General features: G+C 38.7%; 1 protein-coding gene across 1 annotated transcript in view; it reads right to left on the bottom strand.

Moving 5' to 3' along the window:
• DTD1 (D-aminoacyl-tRNA deacylase 1) overlaps nt 1-16,082 on the bottom strand; it is a 130,893-nt gene that overhangs the window by 43,027 nt on the left and 71,784 nt on the right. The gene's annotated exons all lie outside the window — the stretch shown is intronic.

The raw sequence follows: 16,082 nt of genomic DNA, 5'->3' as shown, positions 1-16,082 counted from the left end.
ATTTTGATGTGGTTCAGTGTGCAGATAAGAAGAGGTAAAAAACTCACATTTGAGGGAACTATGGCCAGCTCTGGTGTGGAATAGGTAAAAAAAAGTTTAAAGTGCATAGAGAGTGCAATAAAAAGAGGATTGGTACAATAAAGTAGCCAAAAAACTTTTATTGATCTAAAATACACAATAAAATACAGAATTAATAACCATAAACGCGTTTCACCATAAGTGGCTTCTTCAGAATGGGATAAAAGTAGTAACCTGGCAGGGGTTGTTTAAATAGGGCTATGTTAATTTGAAAATTGCGCCAAAAGTGTAATTGGCCAATCAGAGACAATTTTTAAAAACACTTTTAAAAATTAGGATTCAAAAGTATGGGAGTGATGTTATAAGGGTGATGAGTCCATTTAAATTATTTAAATGTAAAAACGAGGGTGAGAAAGTTGTTTTAAAAAAATAAAAAAAAATAAAAAAAGTTGTTTTATAAAGTTCATTAAAAAAAGGTGTTTTATAAAGTAAAAAAAATAAAAAAAACATGTCACATATCAAAAAAAACATAAGGAGATGGTTTAAAGGTACAGAGATACAGAGAAATAAGTAAATGGAGTATGCATGAAAAGGGGGTAATATAATCCCAAACATAATGATTTAAATAGGGGTTATATTATACCCCAGAGTAATAATATATTACAGATGTTAAATGAAAATAATAGATAAAATAAAATAAAAATAAATATAAAAATAAAATTAAATAAAAGATAACACAGAATACAAGATACATAAATGGAAAGGCATAGATGAAAAAAATATTTAACATTATTATTATGAGGGTTGGTTAGGTCCAAACATAAAGAATAAAGGCATGTAGATAAGGGTTGTATATAGGAATTTAAATAAAATTGAACAGGTCAAAACCAACATTTAAACCAGATGGGGTAAGAGTTTTTAGATTAAAAACCCATTCCATCTCAGCTTTACCTAATATATTCTTAATGTTACCACCTCTCCATGGTATTATACATTTTTTTTTTTATGCCGATGCATTTAAGGTGTCTTATGTCGTTTTTATGTGTACAAAAGTGTTTGGAGACTGAGTGATTCAGGTAGCCTTTTTTGATATTTCTACAGTGTTCACTCAGTCTCACTTTAAGACTTCTTGTGGTCATGTCTACATATTGGAGACCACAAGGGCACTCCAACAAGTAGATGACATTTTTGGTATCGCAACTGATAAAATCTTTAATTTTATAGGTTTTGTTAGTGATATTAGATTTAAAACTGGTGGTTTTGGAAAGGACGGAGGGGTCTGTGTTTTTGCATACAATGCATCTTTTACATTTATAAAAGCCACTGGCATTGGGCATAAAAGAATTAAAAGTAGGTTTGGTTTATTTTGTAAAATTGGTAGTTAAAATGGATTTGAAGTTTGGGGCACCTCTAAAGACAACATTAGGTTTGTCAGGTATAATATTTTTAAGTATTTCGTCTTCTTTTAAGAGGTGCCAATGTTTTTTGATAATTTTTTTGACATGGCCACTTTTGTTATTAAAATTGAAAATAACAGGAAGGGGCATGGGGTTGGTGGTGGGTTGGGTATTGTAAGTTAGGAGGTCTGCTCTATCTTTTTTGGTGATGGTATTTATAGTGGTGTTGAGGCGGGTTGGTGAGTAATTTTTCTCAATACATTTTTCTTTTAGATAATTTGATTGTTTGTTAAAATCTTCTATTTGGGAGCAATTCCTTCTGAGACGAAGGAATTGGCTTTGAGGGGCACTTTCCAACCAAGGTTTGTAATGGCAGCTAGATCTTTCGATAGCTGTGTTAACGCAGACTTTTTTAAAGAATGTTTTGGTGTGGATGGTGTTGTCTGTAATGAAGATGTTGAGGTCTAAAAAATTAATAGATTCCTTACTTGTTTCGTGGGTTAGGGTAATGCCTCTATTGTTGATGTTGAGGTGGTGGATAAAAGAGTTAAAAAGAGCTTCTGTGCCATCCCAGATAAAAAACAAATCGTCTATATATCTAAAATATGTTACAAGGTTCGTACACCAAGCGTGCCTTCCCCATATGGCCGTGGATTCCCAGTCGGCCATAAAGAGGTTGGCGTAGCTTGGCGCGAACCTTGTACCCATCGCAGTGCCTTGTTTTTGTAGGTAAAAGGAGTCAAAAAACCAAAAATAGTTGTTGGTTAAAATGATATTAATACCGTCTAAAATAAAATCTATTTGGGCTGGGGGGATTCTGTTTTCTTTAGTTAAAATGTCTCTGATTGCCTGGCATCCTATATGGTGGGGTATAATTGTGTATAGGGATTGGACATCACAAGTAGCTAAAATGTAATTAGTTTGCCATTTGAATTTGTCTAAAAAACGTAGTAGTGACAGAGTCTTTCAGGTAAGAGTGCATTAATTTAACAGATGGTTGGAGGAGTATGTCAATGTATTCTGATAGATTGCAGAGTAGGGAATTTATCCCTGACACGATGGGTCTGCCAGGGGGGTTATTAATATTTTTATGTATCTTTGGTAAAAAATATATGACAGGGAGTTTAGGGTATTTGATGTTAAGATAGTTGTATTCGTTTTTGGTTAGGATGCCAGAATCCAAGCCTTTTTGTAAAAAAGTGGATAGGGTGATTTGGATGGTAGGGGTGGGGTCAGAGGGTAATTTGTTATATGTTTCTGTATCGTGTAGTTGTCTATGTGCCTCATCTATGTACATCTTGCTAGATAGGATAACCCACCTCCTTTATCTGCCGGCTTTATGACAATATCTTTGTCTTCTTGTAGTTGTTTCAGTGTGTTACGCTCGGCATGGGTGAGGTTGTATGAGTCATATTTGTTATATTTAATTTTTTCAAAGTCTTTTAACACAAGTTTTTCGAACATGATGAGGGGTGCAGATTTGCAGTAGGAAGGGTAAAATTTGGATTTTTCTTTCAAATGAGTGTTGATGTTATTGGGGTTGATACGAGGCGTGGGGGGTGGAGAATTGGTTGTGGTGGGTAATTTGTCGTTAAAAAATCTCTTTAGGGTAGCTTTGCGAACAAATTTGTTGATGTCTAAAAAGGCTTCAAAAGATTTAAAAGGGTTAGTCGGTGCAAATTTCATACCTTTGTTAAGGACGGATATTTGGGTGGCGGATAAGATTTTGTTGGATAGATTAAAAATACAATAATATAATTTTTTTAAATTTTTTTTTACTTTATAAAACACCTTTTTTTTATGAACTTTATAAAACAACTTTTTTTATTTTTTAAAACACCTTTCTCACCCTCGTTTTTACATTTAAATAATTTAAATGGACTCATCACCCTTATAACATCACTCCCATACTTTTGAATCCTAATTTTTAAAAGTGTTTTTAAAAATTGTCTCTGATTGGCCAATTACACTTTTGGCGCAATTTTCAAATTAACATAGCCCTATTTAAAGAACCCCTGCCAGGTTACTACTTTTGTCCCATTCTGAAGAAGCCACTTATGGTGAAACGCGTTTATGGTTATTAATTCTGTATTTTATTGTGTATTTTAGATCAATAAAAGTTTTTTGGCTACTTTATTGTACCAATCCTCTTTTTATTGCACTCTCTATGCACTTTAAACTTTTTTTTTACCTATTCCTGGCATTTTAACCTTTCCTGGTTACTTTTACTTCCACTGGCAATTTTTTTTTTTTTTTTTTTTTTTAAATGCATCTATTTATTAATTTTTTCTCCCCATGTCTCAATTTCTATTGGTTATATAGTTGACATAAGCATAGTATAACATAGTGCATCAGTATTCAAATATCAGCTAGCACGTATTATCATCGCCAACAGATTCCGTAGCACTTTACAATATTACTTGTCAACATATTCTTCCTCTAGTGCTCTGTGAAACCCCAACATCAACTTATACATTTGTGTGAGTTTTTGTGGTCATTGATTGCATTGTTATCCCAATTTCTTAGTTCACATGTAAGTTATTAATTTATTTTTAAGGTTAGTCTTTTTTTTTTTTTTTTTTTTTTTTTGCTGGATACATTGAGTCACTCTTAATAAACCTGCTTATGATAAACTAAAATAACAGGGGAACGTAAACATAAAGACATATCTCGTTTTGAACATGTAGTCCTCTGTATTGTAACAGTCGGGTGTTTATGTTGCCTTCCGTGAGCAGGGGGGGCATCGAAGGTAACCCACAGAGGTTTTGAGTCCCGCTTTGCCCGTGCTTCAGCCTACTCCTTGTGTGGTCATCTCCCAGGCTTGTATTGTGCTGGTCAGCTTGCGCAGTCTCCCAGATGTAAGGGAGTGTGGAGCCCCGGAGTCGCGTGTATGTATAATGGTCGGTGAGTGTGAGGACCTCCACATTGTGGTCCGAGCTGAGTTCACCCGTCTCGGGTCGGGGTAGCTCCATGGTCGCCTACCCGGTGTGGACGTCACTCTGGGTCGTGTACCTCGTTGTGTCGCTTGTTTGGTCGGGCCGCACCTGCCCCTCTGCATTTTGCGTTTCGGGGGTCTCCTCCCGACCATGTAGGAGAGGGCCCTTCGCCGGAGATGGGTGCTCACGGGTGCAATACGCTGTGCACCTCGCGGTGAGTTGTGTGGTCTCTCGGTAGTTGGTGGTGCGTGTCCCTGAGGCCGCATGCGAGCCCTCAGCTGTTTCCAAAAGGAGGCGAAGATAGCATTTAGCCTGTGTTCAGTGTCCAGCCATATACTTTGTGGGTATGCTGTTGAGACGGCATCCGCCATCTTGGGGGCTTGCGTGCCAGTAGGTTTGGAACCCTGTGTCCCTATCGTTTGTACACCCCTTCGCAGGGGGAGCTTGTGGAGGTGGACCGGGATGACCCCCACCGGTCCAGAGGGGGGGAGACGAGGGCCCAAGTCCTGGATCTTGGCTGGTTGTGGCGTCAGGAGAGCGGCCGTCCCTCCCGCGCCTGCCATGTTTGTAGGCCTCACCATCGTGTCCGTGATTGGGGTTTGATCTGTCGCTTGATTAGTGCACCCCGATGTCACTGCTCACTGGGTGGCCTTTCTGACCCGTTTGTGCGCCGTTAGGGCTATAAAAATTGGAGAAATTTGCCGGTTTTAGCGGGAGCTGCTGTAGTGTGCTTCCACTCTGCTCCGAGGTCAGGCCCCGCCCCCCTCCACTGGCAATTTTAAAGTTCCAGTACTCCAAGAAATCCTAGGTGGGGATCATACCACCAGAGCCTATCCATAGAGCAGTGCCTCTGCTCTATCTTTGTGAGTATTATTTTATTTCCTCTACTACTCTCTTAACCTATCACAATTGAGAGCACTATTGCTGCTTTTTATTTTTCTATATTGGAGCCTTGGATCACCAGACGGTGCTGACAGACGTATCGCCGCTACAAATCCTATAAGCGGGGATTATACCGCTGTACGCTATCCACACCAGAGCTGGCCATAGCTCCCTCAAATGTGAGTTTTTTTACCTATTCTTATCTGCACACCGAACCACATCAAAATTGAGAGCACTATTGTCGCTTTCTGTCTTTTTCCGAGTTCTGGACTACCAGACGGTGTTGACGGAGACCCCCTCCCTACATATCCCATAAGCGGGGATTATACCGCTGTACGCAATCCACACCAGAGCTGGCCATAGCTCTCTAGAATGTGAGTTCTCTACATTTTGTTACCTATTACACCCTGAACTTTCATACTATACCATTAGTCGCCTCTACCTCTCTTGTATTTACATATACGGAACGGTCTACACTAGACGCATCCACAGAGGAACTCTATCAAGTATCCTAGACCATCTATTGGCACCCTAGCAACACTTTACTGGACTATCTACCCTTATTTGGCGCAGCCCTTCCATATCTTTATGTGTCTGTATGTGGGGGGCCACAGGCCATTTTCTCACCGGGGCCCTATGGTTTGTGTGTACGCCACCGAGTGTTGATATTATATTCACATTAAAAAAAGGTATTGCAGTGTGTATAAAGCATGTTGTTTTGAAGTACAAAAACTGTTATTGAGGTTGATTTTTTGGAAAAGTTGAGGCACAGAGATTTACAATATAGAAGACATCAAAATATGGGGAGATTTTAAATTTGCTCCTATTCCATCAGTTTATCAAATTGGAAAGTCAAGATAAACAATTGCATAATTTTAAGAGATTGAATGTTTTACACAATTGGAGGCTCCAACATCCATTAATTACACATTTTATGCAATACCACACATCAATATGTTTTTAATTTCTTCTTCGCTTACCTCTGATGTAGTCTTCATGATCATTGGTAGCATGTGAAGGTCAGCCGACACAGATGCTAATTAATTTTAAAGTTGCTTTGTTTAGTAACTTCTGGACCTGGTGATTAAATTCATCTTTGTTGAATGATACGGAGTTATGATATTTAAGCCACCATACCACTACTATCAACTATATGTTGACACTAATGAGTCTCCAGATATAGGCCGCACAACTCTTTGGCCAGCTTATACAATTGTTATGGGTCACTACATTCATTTAGCTACTAGGAGAAACAAACTAAATTGGCCCAATTGACTGCCTTACATCAACCATTACATAGGATGGAAAATACACATGAAAGCAATCCCCATCCACTTACATTATGCCACAGGTGATCAGGGAAGCAATTAAGGACTTGCCTCTGGCAGATAATGCTAGACTTCTAGTCTGGATCTATCATTCTATCATCTATCATTAATTTTCTAATCAGATTACTTCAATACTTGCACTTAAGTTTCAAGCTAAATCTGAAGCTTGCTAAATTTTGTTAGTTTTGGCACCGTGACGGTTCCATTTCTATGGATCCTAAAGTGATTAATGACATTTTCTTTAGAATTCATTACAATCATTTTCCTTCACACGTGGCTTCCTATTCAGGTCATATAGATTCAGCCAAACATGAAAACATGAAAGTTAATGTCTGCTCAGGATGCTCTTTTGGTGGCTCTGGTAATTAAGGAATAATAACTATTACAACCTCCTTATTAAAGCCATATAAGACTCCTGGCCCAGATAGATTTACCAATATTTATTATAAAACTTTTCAAGATATCTTGATTCTACAAATGATTACCTTTTCTAATTGTCTGAAAGTGATACTTCGGACACATAATATTTCCATCTGATATTGTTTTATAGAGGGTTCAGATCGTTTACTTTCACAAAGTCATGGATCGTTTTTTTTTTTTAATTAGGAAGATTTTTACTTAATTGATTCAAAACTGTCTCAGCCAATGCTTGACCAATTTAGTCCATCCAGATCGTTTCAGTTTTTTTCTAATCAAGCAAGCATTTGAGAACACGAGATGTAATATAGATTGATATGGGCCAGGAGAAAGGAGTTAGCAGTTTTCTGTGCATGTTTAGTTAAAGGATTACTTCAACCGCCATGACCACTTCAGTGATTTGAAGTGTTCATGATGGTAGGAGTCAGTATGTGCAGTGTTTCGGCTTGAAACACCGCGCCTAATTAGATATATTTAACTGTGTGATGGGGGCTAAATGCACCTCCAGCACACATGACTTTGGCAGCCGAGAACTCTGTTCCAGGCTACCTAATATCAACTCTGCAAGGCGAAGCTAGCTGCCCCGTTCCACCCTCCCTCCTAGCGGACGTCCCCTCTCACCTTGTTCCATCAATCATTTGATTTGCGTTTTAAAAACCTACTGTACTCTCTCCCTTCACTAGCCTGGAGAGTGCACATGCACTCTGAGCCAGTAAAATGGTTAAATCACAGGATTCTTTAGGTAGTCAGAAGGGGGCAAGGAAAGGCAACGCTGGGGGCTTCGAAAGTCCCTGGATTTCAGGTAGTACATTTTTTTTTTTTTAAAAGGGGGCCTCCCCCGCTGTGCCAAGCATATTACACCAGAAAGGGTTGTAGTAACCCTCAAAGGACTTTTGGTTCTCTGACATCGGAAATGGAGGTTAGTGTGCTGGAGGATATATAGGAATGGAGGAAAATGTCAGACAGCATGGGAAGGAATGGAATGAACATCTTGCAGAAAGGAAGACAATCACCAGCATACCACCAGCGTAGTTTGAGAGCTTGTGGTTCATACTATGGAGGAATTGGGAGGTGCAGTACCAACCTAACAGTTTAAACTTAGCCTCTTGATATTTAGAACCCATGGCAATTTAGTGGTTTAATATCCTGGACCAGTGTTCTTCAGAGAAGTTGCTTTTAGGGCCCTCCTCCAATTGGCATACATTTATAAATATTTTTAACCCTTATTAATCAACTATTGATAAATAGTGGAAATATGCTTGTCACCCAGTAAGCCTAGGTCTGAAAAGTAGTCAGGAATCTGTGTATACATGAGTTAGAGAAATAAAAATGTCTAAGATGTGTGTAAATAAACAGATCAAGTCCACGAGGATGGGGGTTGACATTTCAACACGAATTTAAACCCATGAAACATTTCGAAGTGCCCATATTAGGTTGGGAGGTGGAATTTGAAGAACCCTGAAGGGCTGGTAACAGAGGTAAACAAGCAATGACTCATTCTATAAAAGAGGGATGAGGGTGCAATGGCTTGTGGTAAAGCAATATCTGTTGCATATGTTATGCCAACCACATAGTGTGATGCTAACTGGCAATGAAGTATAGCTTCTGATGAAGCAGTTCTGATTTTGAGCCATAATATGCAGAATAACAAGGGACCACCTGTCTCTCTTTCAATGGCGTTCTAGTGAACCATTGGTCTCTGAACCTGCGAACCAGATAACAAATATGATTAGGATAAAGCACTAAAATACTGGAATGAGGCATAAAAAGCAGCAGACAGTGGGGGTAAGTGTTCTGTCCAAACACAGATTTTAGGAAATGTAACAAAGGAAAACCAGGTTGCGCCTACCAAGGTATATGCAACAAATATAGTCTCATAAAATGATATGATGCTATATTTGTTTCAAATATAGCATCATATCGTTTTATGAGACTATATTTGTTGCATATACCTTGCTAGGCGCAATCTGGCTTCCCTTTGTGCCAGATCAAATATCTGAGTATATGTATAGTGTAATACTATTTTGACAATAAAAGGTGAACCAGGCCCCATTGAGCTCAAGTTTTATCATTGACTTCTTCCCTGCTAAAACATACATATTCATAGCTGAGATCAAGGATGTGAAGAACCCCCAGGGATCCCAACTAGTAGGGTTTGAAAAAAGTAAAGCACTCTGGGAGGCATATTCATCTTAAAAATATTTTCTGTGCCAAACCTCAAGAGGTAGAGACAATTCCAGAACCTCAGATACTTATGCAATGTTTGAATTAGAGGGGCAAAATGAAACCCATATCATGGGATCATCCACAAAGAACAACATGTCATCAGTGTAAGCCGCCATCTTACATTCAAACCTATCTAAGGAAAAGTGTCATAGACAAATACAAACAAGAGAGGAGAAAGCGAGCATTCATGCCGTGACCTGATAGTAAACAATTGAATAATGGACAATTTCCCACTAATTATAATATCTGTGCATTTGGCCAAGTATATAATGAGCATATGAGCTTATAGAAATGATTCCCAAACCGTATTCAGTGACGCATCGCGAACATGAATATTTTCCTTTTAAATTGAATAACATGGTTGTGAATGATAGTAATCTTGAGGATCCAACATTCTCAATTACTCACCCTAAGCAATTGTGAACTTTTCATTCATTTGAAAGAGAAATTATTTTTAATGGATTATGGTAAAATACACAGCTGTACATCTTCTGTTGGGGTCTCACTGCATAACTAATCACTTACAGAATATGGCCTCCCAGTGCTATTATTCTAAAGGATATATGGATATAGTGGTATCCCAAGAAGGTAGGAAGATATAGATGGGATGCTTGGGAAAAAACATAGATGGGCTAAATAGTTCAGGAAAGTTAATCTATAATTTGCCAGTACTAAAAGGCTTGAGCAGTAGAACAAAACAACGAGTCTCCATACTGTCTTCTGCTGACAAGCCTTCTTAAAAGATCACAGACCAGGTGAAACCTGGGTCTTAAACAGATTTACTTGTATTGTACAAACCCATTAAGCAGAACAGTACATACAAACTGGCATATGATAAACAAAACAAAAGATGCTCCGGGCACTGCTTGCAAGTTATTTTTTAAATCTAGAGGGATTAAAGGGCACAGATAAAACAGAAGGAAATTGCAAGCACGCTTAGTGATATATTTTTTATTTTATTTTGCTCAGCTGCTCCCAGAATGACACAATGTACATTTGATTTGACGAAGATTTGCTTTGATGCATTACCCTCAGAAATACTCTCACCCTACTAACATTCCTATATTTACACATTAGGGTAACAGCTTGTATTCTTTCCCACTGAGATTTCCTGTCACAGCTGATTTCCGAATTCTGTTCTTTATCTCTGCAGTTCCTTCTATAGCAATATACACTTTTTGTGGTGCCTGGAATCAAAGTTATATAATAATATCCCCAAATGACATGCATAATGAATCTAGTTTTGCTCTCTATGGGCATACTGTGAATATTGAAATGTTATCAGAGGGTGAGTGACATTTCTGTCAGATCCTCCCCAAGACTGTATTTGTTTAAAATTATTGTACAAATTTAAATCAATAATAGCAGAAAATTCACAAACAAGGTGAAAGTAAACTATAAACTAACACTTCTGTTAAAAAAATGATAAAACAAAGTATAAGGATTACAGGTAACAACAATACAATATCCAAACTAAATCAATACACAGGGTCCAAAAGAATTGTGTACTTAACAATAAATATCATGTTCACAAACATGTTTGCAAATGAGCAGTTCCATTATCCCAAATGCCATCAAAACTGATAGTCAACCTTTGGAATATTAGAACAGGTAAAATTCAAGTCAAGTTGACCAAATTAAAGCCCGATTGACCACATCACACTCCAGTCTAGGAAAATGTTGTTTTTTTGTTTACATTGTATGTCTGGCTGCATGGAAGTTGAAACAGCATTAAAGTGTTTTTGTTTTTTTTTACTAACGTTTCACTAGCAGGCCCACAAAGACCATTGGACAAACTGGGCAAATCCAGGCGGGCTGGCATGGTCATTGTCACAGGGGCAACAGGGAATCTCCCAATATGAATTGGTAAATCAAAAATATATATAACCTGCCAACCCCTGAGTTATATAATATCCAGCCAGTTTCCTTAAACCCCTCTCCTGACTCTTCTTGACCACAATTTAAGGCAGTTATAGAGACCTGTGTTGAGGAGTCCAGTAAAAGCAAGGGACTGAGAGGGCCAGCTAGGTTGAGCTGCTCCTAAATGTGTCTGGGCAGATTTTACTTTACAGTCTGGTCATGCCCACGACCCAGACTAAATAGTCTTTCAACAAGATTTGCTCAGGTAAGGGAATAACAAACTGCCAATTTAAGGGAAGTGGCAGTTCTACTTTAACAGAGTGATATCACCAGGTGCGGAGAGGTCATTTGTGATATTATAGCACTCTACTTATAAGGACAACCTAGATTCAGTACTCTTATACTATGATAATCCTGTTGTTTGCGAATTGTCCGAGGGATATTTTCTATCTCACTATTGACTTGGTTGGACAATATAAAGAAAGATATGAATATTTTATTTTAGCCTACTAAAATGTCGCATTTAAGGGCTACTGCTTCCACATAAAAATGCCAATATATTTTACTTCTCAGTGTAGCAAAAACAAGCCTCTAGCTCTAACAGCATATAAAAAAAGGTTAACAATATTTGTTTTAAAAGTAAAAAATAAATATATATTTATTTTTATTGTTTCATATATCTATATATTGTTAAATAAAAACAGATTTTTGTGTTTAGACAAGTGTATTATGTATATAAAGAAGGTAGGAAGATGTAGATGGGATGTATGGAAAACAATATTTATAATCATAGAGAAGCAATGCAGTTTAGGTTTTAAGAATGTCATCGTGCAGATTTACATATTACCATTGGTTATTTTTTTCCCTAGGGCTGCTTTGCTTACTGAAGTGACTAGTTTAATAAAATCACTGTAAATGTAAAAAATCTAAATTCTACAGAGAAAAAAATATATAAGCAATAATAATAATAATAATAATAATAATAATAATTGCTCTTTTTTGATGTTTGAATGATACCACTCGTAGACACAGGGGGTCATAAAATAGGTTGCATGTTATTGCCTAGCCCACTATAGTTTCAATAGAAAGCCACTCATTTTATTAATAGAATTTGTTTTTTAGAAATTGCTTGTTCCTAAGGGCAGTGTCGCATCTGATTCTTTTTGAAAATGCAAATAACAAACCCAGTTAAACCAGTGATGCATGACATTGGAGGTTAAGACATTTGTTTATATTATAATAATGAAAATAAAAAAGTCAGAAATGCAGGAATAAAGTCACAGAAACATGACAATATATTTACTTTGAGATTGTATACAGACTGTCCAATGTGTCAGTGAGTGTTTTTTGAGTTATTATAGGAAAGATGTCTAAAAGGTGACATGGAAGCCAAAGGCGGCTAACACAAATTTGGCAGCACGCCAGTTATGCTTAGGGCATTTAAATAGACTGCCTAACTCACCTGCTTTTGGGGACACTTTGGAACCTTCCACAGAAAGCATAGCATGAACCCTGAAACAGTGATCTATGTATGGTCTGTACAGAGTGGGTTTGCCTTTCTGATTGGCAATCAGTCTGATGTGCATACTTGCCAAGTTGATCAGAATTTTCTTCAGGCGCAACCTCTGCCTTTGGGCAATGCAAGACACTATTTGCGCCACTAAACCGCCCCTTTTATCCCTCCCACTCGGATGTTTGGGGTTATGCTTTGAGAGTACTGTAACATGCCATTCCCTCTCCTGGAAAAACTGTTTAAGCATAGGCTTATTCTATAACACAAACGCGCCTGTACTCTTGCAAATAAATATGAAAGTATCAGGATTACTATTAACCTTGGCACACAGAATTTAGGCCAGATTCCACCCGAAAAAGAGAAAAGACTGGACAGTAATATGTCACTGGTCTTAGAATGGCTGGACTTAACGCGGTGCCTTGGATGGTGACACAGCCTGTAAACAGACAAAGAGTAAACAGGAACAATCAATGCAACATGTATAACAAGTGGAGGTCAAGGGTAACAGAACAGTAAAATCAAGATCAAAGCCAAGGTGAAAAACGAGAACACCAACAATGTCAAAATGCATTCCTGGGCACACGACAATGGCAGGGCAAAGAACGGTTTTTGGTGGGGATTAAAGGACCACTATAGGCACCCAGACCACATCAACTTAATGAAGTGGTCTGGGTGCCAGGTCCATTTAGGAGTAACCCTTTCTGCTGTAAACATAGCAGTTTCAGAGAAACTGCTATGTTTACTCTAGGGTTAATCCAGCCTCTAGTGGCTGTCTCATTGACAGCGGCTAGAGGCGCTTCCGCGCTTCTCACTGTGATTTTCACAGTGAGAAGACGCCAGCGTCCATAGGAAAGCATTGAGAATGCTTTCCTATGGACTGGATGAATGCGCGCGCGGCAAGAGAATGCGCATTCAGCCGATGACGGGGAAAGGAGGAGGAGATTCCCGAGCGCCGGCGTTGAAAAAAAGCTAAGGGATTAACCCCTTCCTCACCCTAGAGCCCGGCGGGAGGGGGGCCCCGAGGGTCAGGAGGAACCAAGGACCCTAGAGAGCCAGGAAAACGAGTATGTTTTCCTGGCACTATAGTGGTCCTTTAAGTAGCATGGAGTGGACAATCATTGGTTAGCATCAGAGAAATAATGCCAGTGCGGGCTAACTGATTTTGAGAGAATGTTGCAGCAGTTGGCATCTTCCCTACTTATTTTCTTGCTACAGTCAGCCTATATAAAGAGGTCTGTATAAGCATTAAATAATGCTTTCCTATGGGGAGGTCTAATGCGCGTGCATGGCCATTGCCACACATGTGCATTAGGTCTCTCGGCGGGGGAGGAGAGTAGGCGGAGCGAGGGACATCGGCGCTGAACTCCGGTAAGTCACTGAAGGGAATGGGGGTATGGGGGGTTGGGAGTTGGGAGGGAGAGGGGCACTACAGGGTCCTGCAGTGCCAGGAAAACATATCTGGAGAGTCCCTTTAAAGTCACACTTGAAACACAAAAAACACTTCTGCTTGATTGATTTATTTGCAAATGGTGCACCCTCTTTATTTCATTTCATAAAAGTGTGGATTTCAAGAGAAATCAGAACTTTTATAAATGAGACTTGTTTTACCCTCCCCGAATAAGGAAACTCGGTGCAGTTCCTTTTTGGTAGTGTAGCTCTGTTTAACTAAAGTCAAGAGGCAAAACAAGAAATTCTCCAGGCACTTAAAGTGTTCAAGCCGCAGGTAGTTTTAATAGAACAGAAAAGAGCAGCAACGTTTCGACCTGCTATGAGGTTTTTGTCAAACTTGACCAAGGCCTCATAGCAGGTTGAAAAGTTGCTGCTCTTTTCTGTTCTATTAAAACTGCCTGCAGATTGAACACCTTGAGTGCCGGAGAATTTCTTGTTTTGTCCTATCGTTGCAGGATTGCTGGTCATGCTCCGCAGCACTGGGTGGCTGCTGGGATTGAGTGCTGCTCCTATCTTCATTCCATGAAGTCAAGAGGCAGCAATTGCCCAGAGCACCTGCCTTGCAAATACTTCTCATTGAGCTGTAATACAGCTGTGTTTGGGGAATCCACAAAAAGTCTGTGCTGGGGAAGAAGAGGAGGGCGTGCAGTACCTGCAGATACTAGTTAAGTAGCTATTAATAACTTGTATGTTTTCTTTTAGAGTACATATGCAAAACTGTTATTTTTTTTTTTTTTGTCATTGAGTGTTCGTTTAATGCATTATTTAAATATTATCTGGGAGACACTCCAAACAAAAATATAGACATAATTAAAAAAAAAAACAATTCCTCTAAATGGTGTATTTTTTCCTAGAATCTGCGCCATCGCCAATCCCAGCAGTCCTGCCCATCTAATTATTTACAATGGAAACTTTGTACATATTTGCAATTCATCAGCTACCTTTCTACTGAAAACTGTGCAGCATCCATGAGACACACACACACAACACAGAGTACGCTATTTTTTTTTTTGTCATATTAGGAGGCTTCTATTAGCCTAGAGGCAACATAATTTTTGGCATGTAAAAAGAATGATTTTGATCATAGCTTATGTAGTGATGGCTGTATAAGCTCTCTTATGGAAAGCTATGAAACATATAACACAGCTACTTGGGATAGTAGAACCACATTGATGTAGGATAACTGAAGTTCTGCTGTACAAAAGTAGTAAAAGAAAATGTTTACCTAAATATGACTATTTTTTTTTAAATGCGCAGGGGCTGAATTATAACCTTGTTACTGTTTTTTTTACTGGCCAGCCGCTACACGTTAAAATGCTTGTCGCACCTTTTATCCAGTAGCAGCTGGTTACTGACTGCAAAATCTTAACAGTAGTCATAAGGAGTTACCAGTAGCCACTGCTGAAAGTCACTCACTAAGTAACAACTAAGGCTTTGCAACTGATTTCCAACTCTGTGGTTACTAATTACATGTTGCTGCTAACCAGGAAAACACATTTTTTTACACTAGCTTCCGGCCTGGTGTCAAGATGTTAACAGCAGCCAAATCGCTAAACATCCATTGAAACAAAAAGCCTTGTTCTAACACTAAGTTTTACCAGCAAGCTGCTTCTAACCTGTTGCTACTGGCTATCCAGGGCGAAGTGCGCATGCTCAGGTGTATGTTTCTGTCATTAACCAGCAAGTTGCCAACACGCGGGTCGTTGGCATCTGTAACAGCAGCCATTATTAGTGAAAGGCTACAAAAAATTAGCAAAAACGTTGGGAACCTTGTGGCAATTTGTAGCCACTACAAGCTACAGGCTGAAAACAGCAAGCGTTTACGGCAGCTATTTACTGGAGTGCTTTAACTGTGCTATTCCCTTGGAAATCTATCATTAAAGAATGATTTATAGCATTGTTCTACTGGAAGGTAGCCTTTTTTGTTCTCGGTTGGTGTCAAATCAGTTCTAACAACGAATGCTAATCCCGTGTTTAAATCATGGTTGAAGAAATGTAACACTATTCCTTGGTTAGTATTTACAAAATCACACATTCTTTACTCATCTCTGTCATT

This window comes from Pelobates fuscus, chromosome 2 (genome assembly GCF_036172605.1).
Source record: "Pelobates fuscus isolate aPelFus1 chromosome 2, aPelFus1.pri, whole genome shotgun sequence".
Taxonomy (NCBI): Eukaryota; Metazoa; Chordata; class Amphibia; order Anura; family Pelobatidae; genus Pelobates; species Pelobates fuscus.
The sequence above is the reverse complement of the archived record's forward strand: the minus strand, read 5'-3'. Positions and strand labels throughout refer to the sequence as shown.